Source organism: Lagenorhynchus albirostris, chromosome 21 (assembly GCF_949774975.1).
Source record: "Lagenorhynchus albirostris chromosome 21, mLagAlb1.1, whole genome shotgun sequence".
Lineage (NCBI taxonomy): Eukaryota > Metazoa > Chordata > Mammalia > Artiodactyla > Delphinidae > Lagenorhynchus > Lagenorhynchus albirostris.
Window position 1 is genome coordinate 29,633,921 of NC_083115.1, and position 21,184 is coordinate 29,655,104.

General features: G+C 43.1%; 1 long non-coding RNA gene across 11 annotated transcripts in view; it reads left to right on the forward strand.

The window, feature by feature from the left end:
• Positions 1–21,184, forward strand: part of LOC132512547 (uncharacterized) — a 31,239-nt gene that overhangs the window by 8,334 nt on the left and 1,721 nt on the right. For 6 of the 11 annotated variants that reach the window (XR_009538211.1, XR_009538207.1, XR_009538213.1 and 3 more), the window contains 2 exons: positions 941–1,081; positions 20,798–20,923. This is a non-coding gene — a long non-coding RNA (uncharacterized LOC132512547). Of the gene's footprint in view, positions 1–349; positions 1,082–18,572; positions 18,702–20,797; positions 20,924–21,184 lie in introns of all 11 variants that reach the window. The other 5 variants (XR_009538209.1, XR_009538214.1, XR_009538215.1 and 2 more) reach the window with 4 other exon arrangements.

Here is a 21,184-nt window from a genome sequence, read left to right on the forward strand (position 1 = left end):
GGCAAACACAAGTCTGTTCTCTATATCTGTCAGTCTGTTTTTGTTGCACAAATAAGTTCATTTGTGTCATATTTTAGGTTCCATGTATAAGTGATATCATATGGTACTTGTCTTTCTCTTTCTGACTTACTTTGCTTAGTATGATAACCTCTAGGTCCATACGTGTAGCTGTAAATGGCATTATTTCCTTTTTTATGGCTAATATTCCTTTGTGTGTGTGTGTGTATATATATATATATACACATCTTCTTAAATGATATATTTTGCTTCAAGATATGAAGGATAGCTATAACTTCCTAAGAAATTTGTTCATCACAAATATTTTGGAATATTTTATTCATTTTCCCAGGCCCAGGACAAAGATGCTCAATAGTCTTGGATACAGGGAAGAGAGCAGACACTCCAGGTCTTAGAAATAAACCTGATCTCAGATTAGAATCCATGGTTCCTCGTTTAAGAAACTAAGGTTCTGGGGCCTCCCTGGTGGTACAGTGGTTAAGAATCTTCCTGCCAATGCAGGGGACACGGGTTCGAGCCCTGGTCCGGGAAGATCCCACAAGCTGCGGAGCAACTACGCCCGTGCGCCACAACTACTGAGCCTGCGCTCTAGAGCCTGTGTGCCACAACTACTGAAGCCTGTGCGCCACAACTACGGAAGCCCACGTGCCTAGAGCCCGTGCTCCGGAGCAGGAGAGGCCACCGCAGTGAGAAGCCTGTGCTCCACGACGAACAGTAGCCCCCACTCGCCACAGCTGGAGGGGGCCTGTGCTCAGCAACAAAGACACAATGCAGCCAAAGATAAATGAATAAATAAATAAATAAATAGAAAGAAAGAAAGAAACCAAGGTTCTGGAACTGCAAAACCTTATCTGAAGATGTGATCATTGCAACGGTAATAAGGCAATGGTAACAGCACAATATATTTTGTTATGTATTACAGAAACCCTAAACCACCCCGTGAATTAAAGTTGTACAAGTAGGGGAATGCAGACAGTGGAAGCTGTATGGCCATCTGAAAGCCTGGGCATTACCCTGAGGAGCATCTGTCAGCTGGCATCTCACATGTCCCAGGATCAACTGGGTAAGGCAGCACAAAGTGCTAGGGTGAGGTCTTTCAGAGACCCAGCTCTAGCTGTGAACTCTGTGAACCTGGGCAAGTTCCTTAAACCTCTGGCCTGTTTTCTTACCTATGAAATGGAATGATAGTGCTATCACAGACTTGTAAGAGTGTATGAGAATTTGGCCTGAATTTTGTTCAATTTCCTTTTAAATAAAGGCAACCCCTGAATTTGAGAGCCCCTGATTTTATCACTGTTTCTAAAATCATAACCAAGCTCACCCTCCAGTAATAAATTGCAGTTTCTGACTACTAAGTAACCACAACCTACGCCTCTGCTGAGCAGGTCGAGATAGGGCTCCCGGTTCACCACAATCTGCTGGGGCAGGTCCTGTGAGCTGGGAGACGACGCACAGCAGGCAGACAAGGTCCTTGCTCTCACACTGTTAAATCAACATCAGCTGACTCAGCCCGGACGCGGAACAAATAAAATATCCAGTTTTTTACAGTAGATTTTCTTGAGATTGTGGAACTTTTTGTGCTCTTTTATCTGATGGCCCAGAATGTAAAAGGGGCAAAAAGTCAAGAGAAGCCTCCGTTTGACCACCAACCTCAACGTTGGTTCAGTGTGTTATATTCTCGCCTGTCTTTCTCACTTGATGCAGGAAACACTCTCAACCCTCAGTTTTTCCTTACAGTCACATTGTGGCTTGATTTTTTTCAAGGTAACTGCCTCTGAGTTTGGCCTGGTCCAGCTTCCTTGGGGAGCTCCCCAAACTGGCCTTAGTCTGTAATATCACCAAAGGCAGGAGAGGGCTTTTGAAATATTTTGCAGAAACAAACAAAGATGAATATGTATGACGCTGAGGTCCACGAAACCAAGATAAGATTACTCTTGTGGATGGGTGGGGAAGGCAGACTCCACCAGACAACTGAGGGTCCTGGCAAGACCGGGACCTTCACCCCTTCACGTATTTGTCACGGGGATTTGGCAACTCATATGTGGAGAAAGCGAAAGCGAAAGATCAGTGTCTGAGTAAGTGAGGGAACATCAGTGAGGAGCTAATTGGGGTCAAATAGGTTTTTAAAGTGTATCTTTCCTCTCTCTCTGAGTTGGGATAAGTCCCTTCCGTTTCACAGTCTGGCTGTTCAAACAAGCACATTTAATATTGACCCACTTTCTTTTGGACAATGGTTTCTCACAAACAACATCTGCAGCATATTTAACGGGCCTAGTTATTCTTGGGTTATCTGAGGGTATGTTGTAGGTATTGCCTGCTCATATATGAACACTTCCGGAGAGGCAGCAATGCCTCTGGGGCCGTTGAATCCTGACCCTCTGAATTGCCATTTCTGGGACCGCCAGTAAGTCAGTTAAGCTTTCTGTGCCTCTGTGTTTTCATTCATAGAATGCGAATAGTAATAATAACGACATCAACTGGTTGTCAGGACTATTAAATAAGTTACTATTTAACAGTATTTGGAACAATGTCTAACACATACTAAGTGCTTTACAAGAATCTGTTGAATAAATAAATTTTAAAATAACAAAAACTATGGCAACTGAAACAAACGGATGAAGATGAGGTTTGAAGATGTAGCTTGGTGTGTAACTTGGTGTAAGAATCTCCAGTAACAGAGATGCCCTAAATATAAATATGAATGCCCTTTCATTTTCCATGAGAAAAGATGAATCCTAAAAAAATGTTCCTAATGGATATATTCATATGAATCAAAACTGGAAATAGTCCAAATGTCCATCAATAGGAAATGGATAACCAAATTGTGGTACATGTATAAAACATAATACAGTCGAACAAGAAACCGATTAAGCTACTGATGTGTGCAAAACATAGAAGAGTCTCAAAAACTTACGTTGAGCAAAAGAGTACAAATTATATGATTTCTTTTATATGAAGTTCAAGATCTACAATTTAAATATATGGTGATATGGATTAAAAGAATGATTTCTGGGGTTGGAGTTGAGGATTGACTGGAAAGGGAATGAGGTATCTTTCCAGGAAGATGGGAGTATTATCTATCTTTATTTGGGTGCTGGTAACATGGAATAGATATTTAAAAAAAATCTTCTCAAGTGTATATTTCAGATCTGTGCATTTTACTCTAAGTGAATTACATGCAATAAAATAAAAATTGACAAAATAAATAAATGCTGGCTTCTGGTAATGGCAGGCTAGTTAATTCAGAGCAGACCTCCCAGTGGAGACAACAAACATTTCTGGATGAAATATTAAGACCCTGTTCCTAGTAATATCAACAAACTCTGAAGAAAGTGAGAAGTAATTGGACCAAGAATTTAGGACAAGAGGAAAATCCAGAGAGGGGAGCAAGGAGTTTGGGGCCACATTTGCCCTAGGAACAGGAAGAGATGGCAGAGAGGTTAACCAATCCTCCTAACAGTCTCTGGAGGAAAGGACAAATAAAAGTTGAAGTACAAGGGCTGCCCAAATCAAGGACCATGGTACAGGGCTCACACTTAGAGCTGATATCCAAAAGCCGTAAAATATAGAAGAATGAACCAGAAGTAAGCCAGCTGCTTTCAAGGACTACAATCTACATGGTCTAGAAAATTTCTACCCTGCAGATTGGATTAAGGTGACTCAAGATTGCTAGTACTCATAGGCACCTGTCAGAAAGAAACAACAAAAAGCACGCTCTCTGGAAGAAGACAATATCACAGGCCTTAAATTATTTCTATACATCTTTTTAAAAACATATCTAGCACTCACTGAAAAATAAGGAAACACACAAAAAGGTGTATCGATATGAATCAGAACCAGCACAAAGAACAACAGAAAGAGACCCATAAATATTCGGGGTAGTGAAGTTTCCAGAAATCTAACATGTTTCAAGTATTTTACTAAGCTTATAGAGACAGATGCCAAACAACATCTCAGCAGGAATGGGGTCTTTAATTTTTTTTTTTTTTTTTTTGCGGTACGCGGGCCTCTCACTGTTGTGGCCTCTCCCGTTGCGGAGCACAGGCTGCGGACGCGCAGGCTCAGCGGCCATGGCTCACGGGCCCAGCCGCTCCGCGGCATGTGGGATCTTCCCGGACCGGGGCACGAACCCGTGTCCCCTGCATCGGCAGGCGGACTCTCAACCACTGCGCCACCAGGGGAGCCCAGGAATGGGGTCTTTAAAAAGGACATTGCAGATTTGAAAGCAAAAAATTAAAAAAACAGATATCTGCGAACTGTAAAACTCGCTATCAGCAATGGACGTGTACACCAGCAGGTCAGCTTTAACTAAAAGAAAGTTAATGCATCTGAAGATGAGTCAGAAGAAACCAGCCAAGATGAAAGAGACAGAAGAAAGAACAAGAGGGAGAGAAGATGCAAGCAGAAAATCTAACATATGTTTAATCAAGGTCTTGGAAAAAGAGAATGGTCCAAAGCAAAATTTGGAAAGATAATGGCTGAGAATTTTCCAACACAAATGGAAGGTATCAGTCCACAAATTCAAGAACCCAATGACTCCCAAGCAGGCTAATTAAAAAAAAAAAAATTCCCCGTCAAGAACGTGAAGGATCTGAGATTTTACCCTACTTAAAATGTAATAAGTTACCTGCCACAGATTCATGGCTGCTGACGGAACACACCAGCCTCCTGGGTCAAAGGCTATTTCAAGTCAAAGGACTCCATTATTCAAGGTACAGAAAGTAGCAAGAGGAGTTTGCATCAATTCCTCCAGCCTCTCACGTCCCTCAGGGTCCCAGGTATATCCTGCACGTGTGGTTTGTGTCCCAGCTGAGAACTCCAAGATTTAGGAACACAGATCTTTCTTAATGGGCGGGAAGCTTGCCTCAACTTTGCCCTGGAGGGAGACCATTATCTTTATTATACTGTGTAATACACAAACCTGCCCTCTGCTCCAGAGAAAGACACTGATCTCTAGCTCCCAAAGAATGTTATACAAACATCCTCGAAAAGATAGTCTAGGAAAACGGCAGCAAGTGCCTCTGCTTACAGAAGAGCACAGACACAGAGACCCATGGAGAATTGTGTACCAGTGAATCTTCCCATCATTTCCGGTTTCTGGCTAATTTTCCCGTGAGTCTGTCACCGTGTCAGCCACTGTGACTAATCTAATCAACAGAGGCTGGGACAAAACCCCTGCAATGTGTCTCATACAGCATGTAATTAAGGCTACCGTACACAAGACTCCAAGCAGCGGGATGAGGAAAACCTTGCAGTATTGATGTCAACCATCCCCCCGCAGAGTCCTGGACCCCACCAGCTGAACTAGTCCCCTAAACCATCCATGCCTGCTTTCCAGCACCGAGGTCCTTTAACTGATCAATTTAGCTAAAGTTAGGAACAAATTTCGAACCATCTTTTCTAAATGTAAGACTCCACTGTAAGGATACTAATCCTCAGAGTATGCATAAATAATGAGTCACTTGTCTCTCTGGGGAGCGACTCCGGGTAATCAAGGGCAGCCTCATTTTGGAGAGATCTATGCAGTCCTCTGAGAGCTACTGGTGGTGTTTTCTAAATCACTTCTTAGGTGCAAGGCACTTCGGTTTCAGGATGGAGGCAAGTTAATGCCTGGTTTCCACACAGATGGGCAATCCCAAGGGTGCTCATGGTGTCCCTGTACAGAAAGTATCATTTACAACTGTTGGGCCACCCCGAGTGATTCCTCCATTATTTAGGGGGAGAGGGACTTGGGTTGGTGGTATCTCTAACATAGCCTCCCAATGGCTGGTCAATCTTGGGGTTCCCAGTTTAGTTTGATAATTGAATCTAGCCTTATTTTTAAAGAGACTGAGAGCAGTCGGTAAAGCTGGTCCAGTCTGGTCCCCGCTACAGCTGCTAGCATTCACCCACCCTCAGGAGAATCTGAGTGATGGCTATGGGCGCAGAAGTGCAGAAAACACTCGGAGATATTGACAGGGAGATGCGGGAGCTGAGGTCACCCCTGCTCTTTCTAAAAGACTTCTCAACGTGGTTAAAGGGGGTGAGGTGGTGAGAACCATTTGTCTGGAGATGCCAGGTTGTTATTCATTGAGCTGAAGGAGCCCTAAATGTTTGGGAAAACTGCAACAGCCCATTTTTCTTTGGAGGAAGGCTCTGGGGGCAAATCTGAAGGGCAAAGGTCATTGATGTCCCTCCCTTCCTGCACCTCCCAGGTCTAAGGTGTCCCCTCTTCATGTGCCCAGGGTACAGGCCCCCTCCACTGACCCAAGATGGTCTTCCTCCATTCCAAGAGCTGTAACTTCACCTTTTTCCTGATTACCCTTTACTGACACTCAGAACTTTTGTCCAGAAGGGTCAGATGCAATAAGGACAAGAGGATTTTTGTAAGGCACGGAGACCCCTGCATCTGAGCGTAGCCTATGTAGCCCGTTGTAGTGGGAGATGGCAAGCAGTGTCCACAAACAGACACCCTTGTCCTGAGGATCTAGGACCAGGCAACTCCAAAGGAATATATCCAGGTGGCTCAACTAGAAATCACTTTGAATCCCCATGGGCCCCTTTTGGCGGGGTTGTCACCGGGAGTGTATACTATCCAGGCTGGGTCACTACGGGGGGAAAGAAAGATGCATTATGCCTAGGAATGGGCAGGGCAGAATCCTGAACTTTCAAAATGAATCTATGTAACTCCCCACTCCTTTCATTCTGATCATGACCAGGAAGCAGATGAGGGGGGATGCTCCTTTTCCGGAGAGAGCCACAGTCAGAGACTGGTCTGCCTTCTCAAAGTGTGTGGACCCAGGAGGAAACGAGGAAGGTAAAGTCAGAAATTCTTTTTTAGTTTATTTTTAAGGAAGCCGTTCCAATGATCAAGTGTCCAATGCCTTGGATGGCAGGGAGCATGGAAGTTTCATCCAACACCCTGACTGTCCATCTGATGCTGAGTAGTTTTTGTGACAAAGACACACCACGGAGGGACTGGAAATGGTCCAGAAAGCTGAGTACGTGACGCAGATTACTTTCAAGAGCCCCATGGTTAGCTGATAGGACTGGAAACACAGAAAATATCACAAACAGAAAAAAGTTAACAGTGGTGAGGCACCACCAATAGGTTCAGGAGAGGGTCAAGTTCCAATGTAGTCACTCTGCCAGGAGTGGGGGGCGGGGGGCGTGCCCCAGGCCACGCAGCCCCTTCACTTGGAGACAAATGACAGGGGTCGTGTCTCATGCAGTGTTGGCCTCTGCACCAAAACCAGACTCTTTCCCTTTGGCCCAGTCTCTTATGATGGATGTGTCACCATGTTCAGTGCCATGATGGATCCAGGCAGCAATGTGTGCAAACTGGGTGGTGCAGGCTCAGTCAGCAGCTTGACTGGGTCTCATCAGGATGAGCCCTTACCACGGGCGCCGACACGAGTGAGCCAAGTGGTTCATGCAGTAGCACCGTTTGCTACCATCACCTGTGGCCTCCAAGAGGAGTGTCTTCAATTTGCGAGCTTGCGGTTTTCCAAGTTGAGACCGAACAGCTAGGCCACTGGCAACAGCCCAAGAATCAACAAAAATCTAACGAATGGGGCTCATCAAGGGGAATGTTGGCTGGAACTGTGAGAATGGAATCGAATTCCACCCACCAAGTGGAGAGACCACATCCATTTGCAGGTCTGCATGGCAGGCACTGAGGCTGGACAGCTCCTGCAGCCCAAGGACACCATCTGGTTTCAGCTTGACCAAACCGGCAGTGAACCAGACCCAGGGTTTCAGTTCATTATGAAAACAAACAGCAGCTGTGCACATGCACGCCTCACACAGACACACTGCTGAGAAAATGATTCCCTATACCCCCCAAAAACTACTGTACACTTTCATTTAGATAAAGTTCACACAAAGGCAGATTTGAACCATTGTTTTTAGGGACACATACTTAGGTGGCAAAAATACAATGAAGAACAGTTAGGCAGTGTTTTACCAGGTTAGCAGTTATCTTTGAGGGGCAGGAGGTGTGACAAGGGAAGTGCACATGGCAGGGGGCAACATCCTATTTCTTGAACCTGACTTACCGCTTTATACTTGGTTACGATATACATTTGTTTTGTGCATTTTTCAATGTTATTGAATTTCACAAATTTTAAAAAGGGAGTATGTCCCTTAGATTGTTAATGGGTAAAGGAGTTGGAATCTAAAATCAAAGTCATTTGCTCTTCTGGGTTACCAGTTCAAAGTAAAAAAAAAAAAATCTCAAGCTAAAATAAGATCCAAACGTGATTCTACTAATTTCTTACTCTGCTCAGTCCAAGGAGTTCTCAGGAACTGGGTGGAGGTGGAGTGTTCCTGCAACCTCTGCAGCCTAGATTCTCACTTGAATGACTGTCAGGGCATCAGAAGTCCTACCAGCTCAATGCCAGGTCCTGGATGTATTTCACTTATCAGAAAGTTCAAAGAGATACCAGGCCATAAAGGATCATCAACAGCCCTAGCCCCATACCAAACGCAGAAAATAAACCAATTCCCAGGTCCTGGAAGTTATCCCAGGAAAAATTACATTCCTAGAACCCAGTATTAATATTGCCAAAACCATGGCAGAAACTCAATAGTATCTGAGCGTACGAAAGTAGAGAGAGAGAAAAAAAAAGAAAAATCTGGGTTTTATCTTCACCAGATTGCCTATCAAAGGATGCGAACTGTACAACATCTATGCCGTGAACTTAAAGAGAAGACATTTGTCAGCAAGAGCTGAATTCGTGTACTATGGAATTTTGATGTCTGGAAGGAAAAGCCCACCCATATACACTCTTCTTTCTTAGAGTGACATTTGTGACACTGAAATCTTTTTGCAGAGATTCAGAGTTTGCACCGGAGATGGTTCCAGTTGCAGGATCTTGTTTGGGGTACTTTTTTGTCCACCCAGGGAAACATTGTCCTTTCCGTTCCCCCTTGAGCCTCACACGTGGGCACTCTGGGCTCTGTGTGTGAGCCCCCCAGGGGGGGCTGGTCCCAACAGTTTCTTGTGAGCAGACACTTTTAGTCTTGTGCCACAGAGGCTGCTGCCACTGTCTTTTCTTGTGGAATTGCTTAGGTTTAAGAGACTTGTATCTCAGAGAAAGTGTCCAGCAAGTTCTCTACATTTGTTCCAACTGGAAAATCACCCTCAACAAACTGCTGAACTGAAAGCTACTTTGGGGATTTTTAATGCCCGTTTCCTGAGAGGCTTGGGGAGGCCTTTATGAATTTCTCCAGGTGCTTTCTTTGTTCCACTGTGAATTCTAGAATCCCAAGCATGTTTCTTCAGTCTGGGGGCACAGGTTTGATCAGCGGCTTGGTCCTAGTCTTCATGCTACTCTGTCCCTTTGAAGTTTATCTATTGAATCTCTGAGTATTTTTATATTTAATCCCATGGATAAGCCACATGAATTCAAGGTCATTGTCCCTTGGACCAGCTTACACCTAAATGTAGATCGGGGCATCTCAATTTTTTTTTTTTTTTTTTTTTTTTTGCGGTACGCGGGCCTCTCACTGTTGTGGCCTCTCCCGTTGCGGAACACAGGCTCCGGACGCGCAGGCTCAGTGGCCATGGTATCGCTCCGCGGTACGTGGGATCTTCCCAGACCGGGGCACGAACCTGTGTCCCCGGCATCGGCAGGCGGACTCTCAACCACTGTGCCACCAGGGAAGCCCGGGGGCATCTCAATTTTAATTCTAAAACGTTTCTAGTGTTTTGTGGGAGCACAGCAATCAGCTATCCTACCTTCTGCAAGCAGCAGATACCTTCTGTCTTCTAGTACCGAAAAGGTCTCTTTCCAGAAAGACCTGTTTCTCTATAATGAATGCTCCTTCCGGCTCATGTCGCACTATCATCGCTGAGGTCGCACACTCTGCAAATGTTTGCCGGGTGTACCTCGGGGGCAAGCTGTAGTGACCTGTACCCCGAGGCTGCACCTGTGCTGATGTCCTTGTGCCTTTGTTTCAGAAAGGCGCTGACCGGGCGCTGTTTGCTCAGAGCCTCCCCTACTTGCAGTTCTACCTTTATTAGGAGAAGCCCCTCACCCGTGGGCAGAATAGAGAGGTCACAGATGCACACCCCAGCGGGGGTCACATCCACACGGCCAGAGTAACTTAGGTCGGGGCAGTGAGAGCTGAGTGCACCACTGTGGGCGGATGACCAGTCTAAGAAAAGCTCCTGCAGGCCACCCAGCATGGCTGCTTTAAGTCTTTTGTGGACCCTAGGCACTATGCCTCCAGGGACCACTGCTCTGAAATTATGACAAATTTATCAAAAATTATGCTTTTTGACTGCATTGGTATAAAGACAAATCCAAACTGGATTATATCTCTTTCTTTTCTTCAGATTTTAAGAGAAATGAAAACACTTTCAGGGGCCCCTGAAAGTATCGTGGGTTTAGGCGCCATGCTTACTGTGTCTACAGGGTGAGCTGTCCCTGACATCAGGCCAACATGCCCTGCCCCACAGGAAGTCCAAGCCCCAAGCCCAGGCTCTGACAACTCCGTGTTGGGTTTTGTTCCTTATCACTTATTTCTCAGGGATCCCGGCCAATGTAACAAAATGACGAAGGCTTGAGGGCGTCCAGTAAATAACACTTTTTATCCCTCCCCAAGGAACAAGACAAATAGTTAGGAAGATGGGGGGCAATGTATCACCTTTATTACCAAGGGAGGCTAGGTTGAAAGATACCATCCATTTGCTCTAGGAATTAGGAACATTTATCCACCCAACTGCTGGCAATCCTGGATGGAATTAGACCACTCTGCAAGGCAGGGAAGAGTGTGCCCCTGACGCGGCAGCAGAGATGCCTCCTCCTGGTAAGAAGCTAGCTCCCAAGAGGTAGAACATGGAATGCTGGGGAGCATGCCCAGATTTTTCTCCCTACACTTAGCAATCGGAATAGTCCCTCACTGCAGGGGAGGGAAAGAGGGGAGAGAGATCACCTGAGTGTCTATACCTAGGAAAAGGCATAAGGAGTTCAGAAGAAGTATTCCCCTCCAAAGAGTCCCTGTTAAACTTTAGGCATGTTTAGAATCTCTCAAAGGATTGGAAGAATAGGAGAGGAATTACACTCAAAGTTATTTTGACTTTTTAAGCGTAATCCACAGGCAGAAGAACGAGGGAATGAAGGTAAAGGTCTATGTCACTCACTCAATAAATCAATAATATTTAGTAAAATGGTTACGCCTAAGTCCTTTGAAATAAAGGCCGTTCAAAATAACTGAAGCATTTTTTTTTCAATACACGTAATAGAGGAACAGGCGTTGAATCTTGGAGTTTAACAAACAATCGCAATATTCATAAAAACTAGGAAAGTGATGCCTTGCACTTGAGTCTCTGTTGCTAGGTTGAGTAGCACTAAAAGTAAACAAACAAACAAGGCAGAGAGAAGAAAAGTCTTTGATAAAATTACCCTTTTATGATTATAGAAAGATCCTGGTCTAACACCATCAAATCTCTGTGATATTCATTGTTCAATAAAAATATATTCACTGAGGGCCTCTACACGTTAACTGGGCAGATGGTGGTAAACAAGACAGTCTCTGTCCGTATGGAGCCTGCATTCTTCTCTTAAAACAAAACAGGTTCCTGGGCTTGAATATTAAAGCGAAATTACACCCTGATCCATAGGTTTCCCAAGGACAAAAAAAAAACCAATAAATATTACTTGAAGGAAGTTGGGAAGATAAAAAGTAGCCTTTGAATTCTTGGGACGACTGTGACTGGTAAAAATGATACTTGTTGGTCAGTTATGAGTCATAAATATAATTATCAATTGCTGATCCATTTTTCTCTTTCACTTCTGCATGTAGATATAAAAATACATCATCATAAATCACTAGCGCAGAATTACCATCATTAGGTCACAGTCAACAGGGGGCAGCTTTATTCAACAGCAGTTTAATTGGAATAAATAGCCTACAATATCCCCTTTTAGAAACTTTTTAATACATGGAGTCTTGAGGCTTTTTGCTTCCAGTTTTATCTCACGATAATCCACTTTATCAATTATGTCCGGCCAGGTCAAAATGCATTCAAGCCTTAGTGGAGTGTAGCTTTGTTTCATCAATAAACTCCTGGCAAAGTTTCCTAATCAGATTTATGTTTTACGCCTTGTATAATTGTGTGAGGTGACCTTGTAAGGCAATTATCATTGAAATTTTCTTCAGCCAGGTATGCTTTCCAGTAACCACACACCTATATCTCAAGCTCTGCTTTTAACCCATTTCTTTCTTCTTTCTCAATCTTGTACCTGAATAACTCATTAGTTGGGAAAGCTCAATCATTAATTTGCTTAGTGCTTATAATTAATGGCAACAATATTGTGCTTTTCTAGTAAGTTACTGTAATAATTATTATATGTTCAATAATCACTTTAAAGTTGCTTTGATACATTATTAGTGCTAATCACCGCTACAATGTCCCTGAAATACATGTAACTCTCAGTACACATGTGAACACACACGTGTTCACACACACACACACACACATACACAGTTGGTCGATAACTTGGAAAAGATACTTGCCACAAATTCCTTAAACTCAACGCATCTAAAGAAATAATGCCACAAATTATATTTTCTGGCAATCCAAACGATAAAAATATTTGTTACAGATTTGAGATAAAATTAGGAATTCCTGGAGTAACTTTGTAAATGGATTGCTAAAGCAGGTTTTATTTTTGCTCAGTCGGAGTGATTCTCAAATACTAATGGGTTTTCTTAAGTTCTTTATTTCCATGGGGGTTTTGGTGTCGGCGCTGGGTAATGCTTGTGTCTCACAATGGCTTCTCGTGAATACTGTCATGTGATGTGCCCAGACTTGCCATACATATTAAGACCTGACCAGAAATAAAAATACGGTTTCATCACTGAAGTCAAAACTGTGTTAACTGCTATGAACAGATGAGATTCCACAGACAGAGGCCTCTGGCCAATGTCTGCAAGACAAGGGCTGATTTGGAATCCACGCGGCCTCCGGACCGGGGCAGGACCACATGACTCGCTCTGACAGGCGACGTGGGAGTGGATACGTGTCACTTCCAGGACGAGGCGCACAGTCGGCCATTTGCCCTCCTTCTCGCCTCAGCAAATATGAAGCCAGGAGACCAGGCCTCACGTGGCCTGGGAACCTGAGTGAGTACAGCATGTGTCCCCAGCAGGACACAGAGAGGGCGCAGGAGGCCCTCTGGGCTTTGGGTCACCGAGATTAACATGTCACTGCAGCACGATGGAGCCCGTCTGACTGATCGTCTCAGCTAGGCAATCGCGAAGCTTCCACAGCAGAAAACATGGGCTGAGGATTTATATCCATTCATTCAGTAAAACGTATCGAGTGCCTACTATGTGCCAACACCGTGTTAGATTCGGGGAAACAAGTGTGAGCAAAACAGTTTTCCCTTTTGTCATGGAGCTTATATTCTTCTGGAGAACCTGAATACTAATGACTTAAAAGATACATAGGCCGATGGGTGCAATGTAGGAAACAAGGGGCAGTGCTGTGACGAAGAGTAACGGCGGTGACCTACAGCCAGGGAAGCCAGGGGACGCCTTTCAGAGAAGATTAAGCAGAGCCCAGAAAAATGAGAGTGCCAGCCACGTGAGATGGGGCCAGCACCGAAGAGGAGGCTCAGTGGCCTGTGGCAGTCCAGGATTCTGGTTTCCCAGGACCTGACGGAGGGCCGCTGTGCCTGAAGCCGGGCATGAGATGGTGCTGACACAGGGGGCGTGGCCGCTGTTATAGGGCCACGGAGAGCGGCCGATGTCATGTGTCACGCAGATTCCCCTTCAGGACGGAAGCATTTCTTCTCCCAGCTGCTGGCGGTGCCGCCCGCTGACCGCCTTGGCTGTCAGTCCTCTGGGGAATTGCCCATGATGCTCTCTACAAACCCGCCTGCGTGCTGGGCTCTGTCTTGGAGACTTCCTCTTGAAGGAGCAAACTGCAACGTGGCAACAAGTCCAGGGGATTTTATTCCAAATTAAATGGAAGGTGATTGAAAGGCTTTACTAAAAGCAAGGAAGGGTGGTTTTAGCTGGTGTGTGCTGAATTCGAGAGAGTAGCAATAGAACCAGAGGGTGGGTGAGGAAGCTGTTACAGCAGCCCAGGTGAGGCGGTGGCTGGAACTAGGGTAATGAAGTAAAAACTGAGAAAAGTGGATAAACGTAAGATACATTTTGACAGAACCTGGTGGTTAACTGGATAGTGCAAGAAAGGCGGGCATCAAAGAATAACATCAAAGTGACGGCACGACACAATTTTGAAGGTGCAGCGGCAGAAGATTCAGGGCACCAGAATTCGACAGTGCTTTGTGAAGCTTGGATACAACTGCGTAAAAGGAAGTCCTGAGAAAAGACTCCAGTGCTAAACATCTTGTGAGGTAATATTTGGGCTTCATTTTAGAAAACTGTCCCCAAAGAAATATGTAATCAGTATAAATTTGAAAACATGGCCACAGATGACTATGATTTCCATATTCTAGTACTATATATTACGTGGTGTTTGCCTAATAAATTATTGGCAATTGGTTGCTACCTGGCACTTTGTAACTAAGCTGAGCATAAATACTGTAAACTGAATGACAAAACAGTAAGAAAACGTGGTTCATTATGAGGTAACAGCATAGGCTCGGAAGTCCATAATGGCTTGAAATTCCAGAAGACAGGCTTGTAATGATAAGTCAAATGCCACTAAATGTCATTTTGAAATAGGTATTTGTTTAGTTTTGTGGCAAATTATTCTCATTCGGAGACGGAGGTTGTCTTTGCCAAGCATTTATTTAACACAGGTTCACTGCGGGGATTATAATAATTTCACAAGCCAATAGCATACAGGATAATGTCTCTTCATAAACCAGTAAAGAAATAACATACCCCCAACCAACGGCAGATAAATTATGCTATTGTTCCAGACAAGGGGACTTGTACCTGTCTATGAAGTGGCTCTCAGGGGAGACAGGTTGACCAACCAGAGCTGATGGCCAGCAGCCAGCACAGAAGTGAAAAGTCCCCTGTTGCTAGAGCTTGTAGCTCCGAATGACCGTAGTGGTGTTAGCGGGCAAGAAGACCTCCCCTCCCGGGGCCACTCCTGGTAGAAGAGTTGCCTTCACCTTGGCAGGAGCTAATGCCCCAAGGTCTTTGGAGAACTGTTTAGATGAGCGAACGGCAGCCTTGCCCAGACTGAACACTGTCGGGCAGCCCTCACTCACTCCTGAGTATTTATAACCTAGATGTCCCCTTGTCACAGCTGCTTCTTCACCCATCCTTAATTTTTAATTAAATGTTTTTGGAATATAGTTGATTTACAATGTTGTGTTACTTCCTGCTGTACAGCAAAGTGAATCAGTTATACATATATATATATCCACTCTTTCTTAGATTCTTTCTCCATATAGGTCATTACAGAGTATTGAGTACAGTTCCCTGTGCTATACAGTACGTTCTTATTAGTTATCTATTTTATAAATAGTAGCGTGTATATGTCAATCCCAAACTCCCAATTTACCCCTCCCCCCATAACCATACGTTTGTTTTCTACATCTGCGACTCTACTTCTGTTTTGTAAATAAGTTCCTTTGTACCATTTTTTTAGAGTCCACATATAAGCGATATCATATGCTATTTGTCTTCCTCTGACTTACTTCACTCAATATAACAATCTCGAGGCCCGTCCACAAGTCCACAGCACTGTCCCTCAGCTGCTGAGCTACTGAGTGGTCACTGGCAACCACAGATGTGGATGATGACGTCCTGACAGGCGATCTCACTTTTACATCAAAACACTAACTTCATCCTTGAAAACCACTTCACTCGTAAAAACAACTTCATTTTGTCATTAACAAGTAGATTTGAAATCATATCAAATCACTGCAAAACAGCATTGCACAAGGTCAGCCTTTATGTAATGGCTGGACTAAAAGAAAGTAGAAATTAAACAGCACAGAAGGGTCCTGGGAGCAGGTGCCTTATCTGACCTCAGACCTTCTACCATGAGCTAGAAGGAACTGCTGCCACCAATGACCACCCAAACTACACTGCCTCTGCTGTGATTCTACAGGCTGCTTCGCTCACCCCCACAGTCAGACACCGTGTCTGCAAACATGGATGTCAGTCCTCATTGCCTCCGATTCATCTAGGAGTCATCCAAAAAATTACCAAAGAATTGCGGATGCTTGACTTAGAATGTTCCTTATGAATAGGGATTATCTGAGAATCTGCACGAATATCTTCAGGAATGGATCAGCTGTTAGCCTGCTTTTTGGCAAAGTCAGAAAAAGCCTTTCTCTCGGTGGAACTATAATTGATTATTTGAGTTCACTGGAGAGGGCTGCCGCTTGAGAGATTTAGTTATAGTGTCTCAGATCTAAACATTGGACTGAGGGTCTAATGAAATGCTTCTTTTATAATTCCACAGGGTCTTCAAATAATTTACTCCTAGATGAATCGGGGGCAGTGAGGACGTGCGTGGGCACCACCCTCAGTAGGCAAGCTCAGGATGCTGGTGCTAGGGTTTTCTGTTCTCTTTGCTTCTAGAGTTCATCGCTCTGCAGAGGAATTTTCAGAAGTAGGCGGACTGGCATTGGTTGTTTGCTAGCACCTTCCAAAGCAGATTTTTGGAAACTATTTATTACAGTTTCTGGTAGGAGGCTCTGTTTGAATCCTTTTAATAGTAACAGCGAATCTGCCTGCTATTGTTCAACTTTTTTTATTTTTTAACAGATTCTCTTCTTTGTTACCAAACATTGTTGTTTTAGGCAGCAATAAAACAGATAATGAACACGTTTTCATTAAAGCAAGTCTTCTAAAGAGACAAAATCTCCCTGGCATAACAACAATCAGATATTAAAAAAAAACACAATGGGAACATTAAGCCAGTGTTTCATGACGCATAAAAGACTCCTCCTCTTTACCGTGGTTGGCTTAACCAAAGAATTATATTTTGTTTTAAACAGTCTAATATACTATTATATTTAAGAATAAAAACACTACTAACATATATATATATATAAATATTGGATTTAGAGATTTTATATATATATAATGCTATCATTTCAAATAACTTTGAAATAGATTACCTTATTAATTCTCATAATACATTGACTGAACAAAAGCATTGTGTGGGTCGAATATATACTTCATATAAAAATGTCAATTTAGCCTGAGAAAACCAGGGAAGCTTTATTCCCCCAGTGGGAATAAAGCTTCAGTGATCTCCCTGATTGGCTTCCTTGTTCTCCGTTGCTATACTATGACTTTCATAGACCCCTTCTGTTCCCTCCTTCTTACCATCTATAACCACAAATATGGGCAGCATTCAAATCATTCTCCACGAAACTCTTAGGTTTTAAGAATCTCAGGAGTAAATACGGTGGGGTGCCACCTGACCACACATGCTGGTGGCATTCATGAGCTTCAGTGCTTAGAAAGCTAGGGCCCTTGCAATGAGTCTGACTGGGAGAGAAGTCTGCAGGACACATCCTCAGAGCTTTGAATCAGTGGGTCCAGAAAGCTTTATCTAAACAAATATCTCGGATAATTCTTTTGCAGCCAATTGATGAGGCAACATTTGGGAACCACTGTTCCTGACTACCTTGGCTCTGATGCTTCACATTGTAAGGCATAAGAACATCTGGTCTAGCACTTGGAGTGGATCTGTAATATATCTGATGGAGAATTCATACAGCATTTAACTACATTATGAGTGCAGTTACCATTTAAAACCCAGAGGTGATGAATGAGATGAATACAGTTGATAATAAAATAGCAAGATTGCATGTATCATAATTGCATCAGCTGTACTTAAGTCACTAAAAATTAAACCCTTTTCCTTTTCTGAGTCAACAGATCATGACAAGACTCATGAGTGTTATCATTGTTTGTACTGAATTATTCTCTCAGATAATACTTAGTATGACTTGTGTCAAAGATACCGTTTTCTTCCCAATTAATTTTGTATATAATACTGCCCCAGTCCACCCTGGTCAATTGAAGCAACTACCTCATATTCCAAGTTTTTGTTTTCCTGTAGATAGTGTGAACAGCAGTTTCAAATTTTACATATGAGAATCACTGATTTTGGTGAAGAACGACTCATTAAAGTCTGTTTGGTACATGATCAACCCAATGGCTGAGAGCCTGGATCTATAGATTGACTTAGAGAGGAGGGCAGGAATGAAATAAAAAAGCTAAGTCTTAGGGACAGACAAGAACAAAAACAAATAATAAACATAAAAGTAGCAGATAACATTTATTGAGCACTATTATATCAATTTAGAATATATAGAAATATCTTATGTATTTCAGTATATCCTAAAATTATCAAAATATGAAACTCTACTCCAAGTATCTTTTCATGAAATATCTCATTTATTGCTCATGATACTCCTGTTATGAACTGAATTGGGTCTCCTCCCCAAATCATATGTTGAAGCTCTAACCCCGAATGCAACTAACTGTATTTGGAGATATGGCTTATAAGGAAGTAATAAAGGTTACGTGAGGTCATAAAGGTAGGGCCTTACTCCAGTAGGACTGGTGTCCTTCTAAGAAGAGCAAGGGACATGAGAGCTCTCTCTCTGCAGGCACATAGGGAAAAGGCCATGTGAGGACACAGCTAGAAGGTGGCTGTCTACAAGCCAGGAAGAGAGGCCTCCCCAGAAACAAACCCTGACTGACCATATGCTGATCTTGGACTTAAAGCCTCCAAAACCGTGAGAAAATAAATTTCTGTTGTTGAAGCCACCTAGTCTGTAGTATTTTGTTATGGCAGCCCTAGACTAATATAACCCCTATGAGGCAGTAGTGTTAATAGCTCCATTTTACAAAGGAAAGGTACAATAACCTGCCCACGGTCAGAAAGCGGACAGCAGAATAATTTTCAGCAGACTGGACGGCTATAAGATCAGTCAAAATAAGTTAGAAAATATGTGAAAAGAAGTACCATAAGCAAGAATATTTAAAACATAGAGATATGGTTTATAACAACATAGCAAGACTGCTTACACAGTAATTGAACTGCAGGATTAGAAATCCAGGCAGAGAGAAGTAATCTTATAGAAATGTCAAGTGGCCCAGGAAAGGCAGAAATGGGCTTTTATCTGTTCTTTGCAGCTAGATGACCTTGGGAGCGATTCAGGAAAATTTTTCTAGCTTGACACAGAAGAACAAACAAGGGAGTAGGTAGAAGATAAAGTGTGAGACAACTGCAAAATCCTTATAGCTGTACTAACACAAAATGAGCAAAAGGACTGCATCCCACTGTACTTAGAATAAAGTCCAAATTCTTTACCATCGGCTGTATTTGTAGCATAATCTTAGAACTTATTATGAACCAAGACATTTTTGAAAATGAAATACTATCACAAATTTTCAAGTACAACAAGGTTAAACCAGAACAGTTCTGGGCAAATGTGGGTACAGCTTTGCAAAGCTTCTCTTATAATCAGAAAATCAAGCCCAATGAGTACATGTAATACATCAAGGCTATGTGGCTAGAAAACCCAACTTTAGAAAAAAGATTTACCAGGAATTATTTCATTAAGAATTAATGTAAATGATCAAGATATATTCTCAGATATCCATCATCTACATGTTTTATTCCAGCAACTCTCTCCCTAAACCTTTAAGTAAATTTTCAAAGGTGTTACACACATAAGAAATAATTGTTACCTTAAAAACACTAATTCTAGGTTCGGTAGAAGAATTATAAGTTCACTGTAAGCCTTTGAACCAAAGAGAAGTACATGTGTCATGTGGGTCCCTCTCTGTACCCATATCTACATTCAAAGCCTCAATGAAGATAGAAAGTGAAGAAATGTAGTTTGCAGATTGACTGACGTTTTGCTTTTTCTTTATATTTGTTTGAGAAAAGAAGGAAGACACCTTTCACCACTTTTTTCCAGGGATCTTGGTGTCAAGAATCACTTGGTGTCAGGAATCACTTGGGATCTTTCCCAGGAAGGTTGTCACAAAAACTACCAGCTGCTAAATATGATAACTTATAGTGAAACGTGTCTTATACAAATCAGCAGCCTAAGGTCAGAAAGACACGCAAAGGGTTCACGTACAACTCAAATCCCGTATGCAGATCGTCACCCGAACCACAGCTGTCTCTGGGGCGCTGGGTCTTGCCTGCTGACATGGTTGCGTCAGTGCACGTGGCACGACCTTTTCTCAGCGTCTGTTAACAGCTCTTATTCCAGGTCACAAGTTCTTTGCTTCCCCACCTGCTCCTACAATACCATACACGTATGAACTGATTCACGCAATATGACTCACGATTAAACCACAGAAGTGGAATTTGTGCTTCACGAATTCCAGTTTTAGTAGTGTGTTCACATCCCTTGAATGGTACTTTTTACTTCCTTCCAACAGAAGGATTCATAGAAATGTAATAGTGCAAAAAATCTGAACATACTTCAGCACCCAGAAGCTGAAATCTAATAAGTTCTCTTGAAACAATTTTTTTTCTCAGAATGGACCTTGCAAAGTAAGGATGTAAAGAATTCAAATATTTCCTTATTCCTTTTCTGTAAGTTACTAAGACAGAATAATAGAGTTCTACATGGATTTTTAACTTTTTAAGGTATTCTCAGTAGCTAAAAAAAAAAAAAAATCTCAGAAAAAAATAGCAGTTTTAGGTATTACCCTGAGTTTTCTAACCCTCTCTGTTACATATATATATTGATTCTAACTTCTTTTCAGCTTTACACACATAAATAAGGAGCATGAAGGTGCTATGCGTTCACACAAAGAATGATGAACTTGGCTGGAATTATGGATTTTGCCTAATTCACTCCTCTTGCAGGGCGATCAGATGAGCTGATGAGGCCGCTGCATCGCTCAGTGATTAAGAAGCAGCAGCGAAAGCGTCTCCATCCAATGCCATGGACACGAGAGGAGGCAAAAGACTGTGAAAATCAGGACTGAGCAGGTAATTCAAGGTCAAGAACGCCGGCAGATGTGCTCGCGTGAGTTGGCAGGACAAGCAGGGCCCAAGCGGGCACTGGGAGCAGAGTGGCAAAGGCAGGGAAACTGAAGGCCCGGTGGGGTAAGTGCCCGGTGCGGTAGGTCAGAGCGTGTGGGCAGCACGGGCCGGAACACAAGACCGAGTGCACGTGCAGGACTTAGGGTAAAACACAGACAAGGACAGCAGCTCCCCTTACAAAACAGACTGGGGCTGTTTCCATATGTC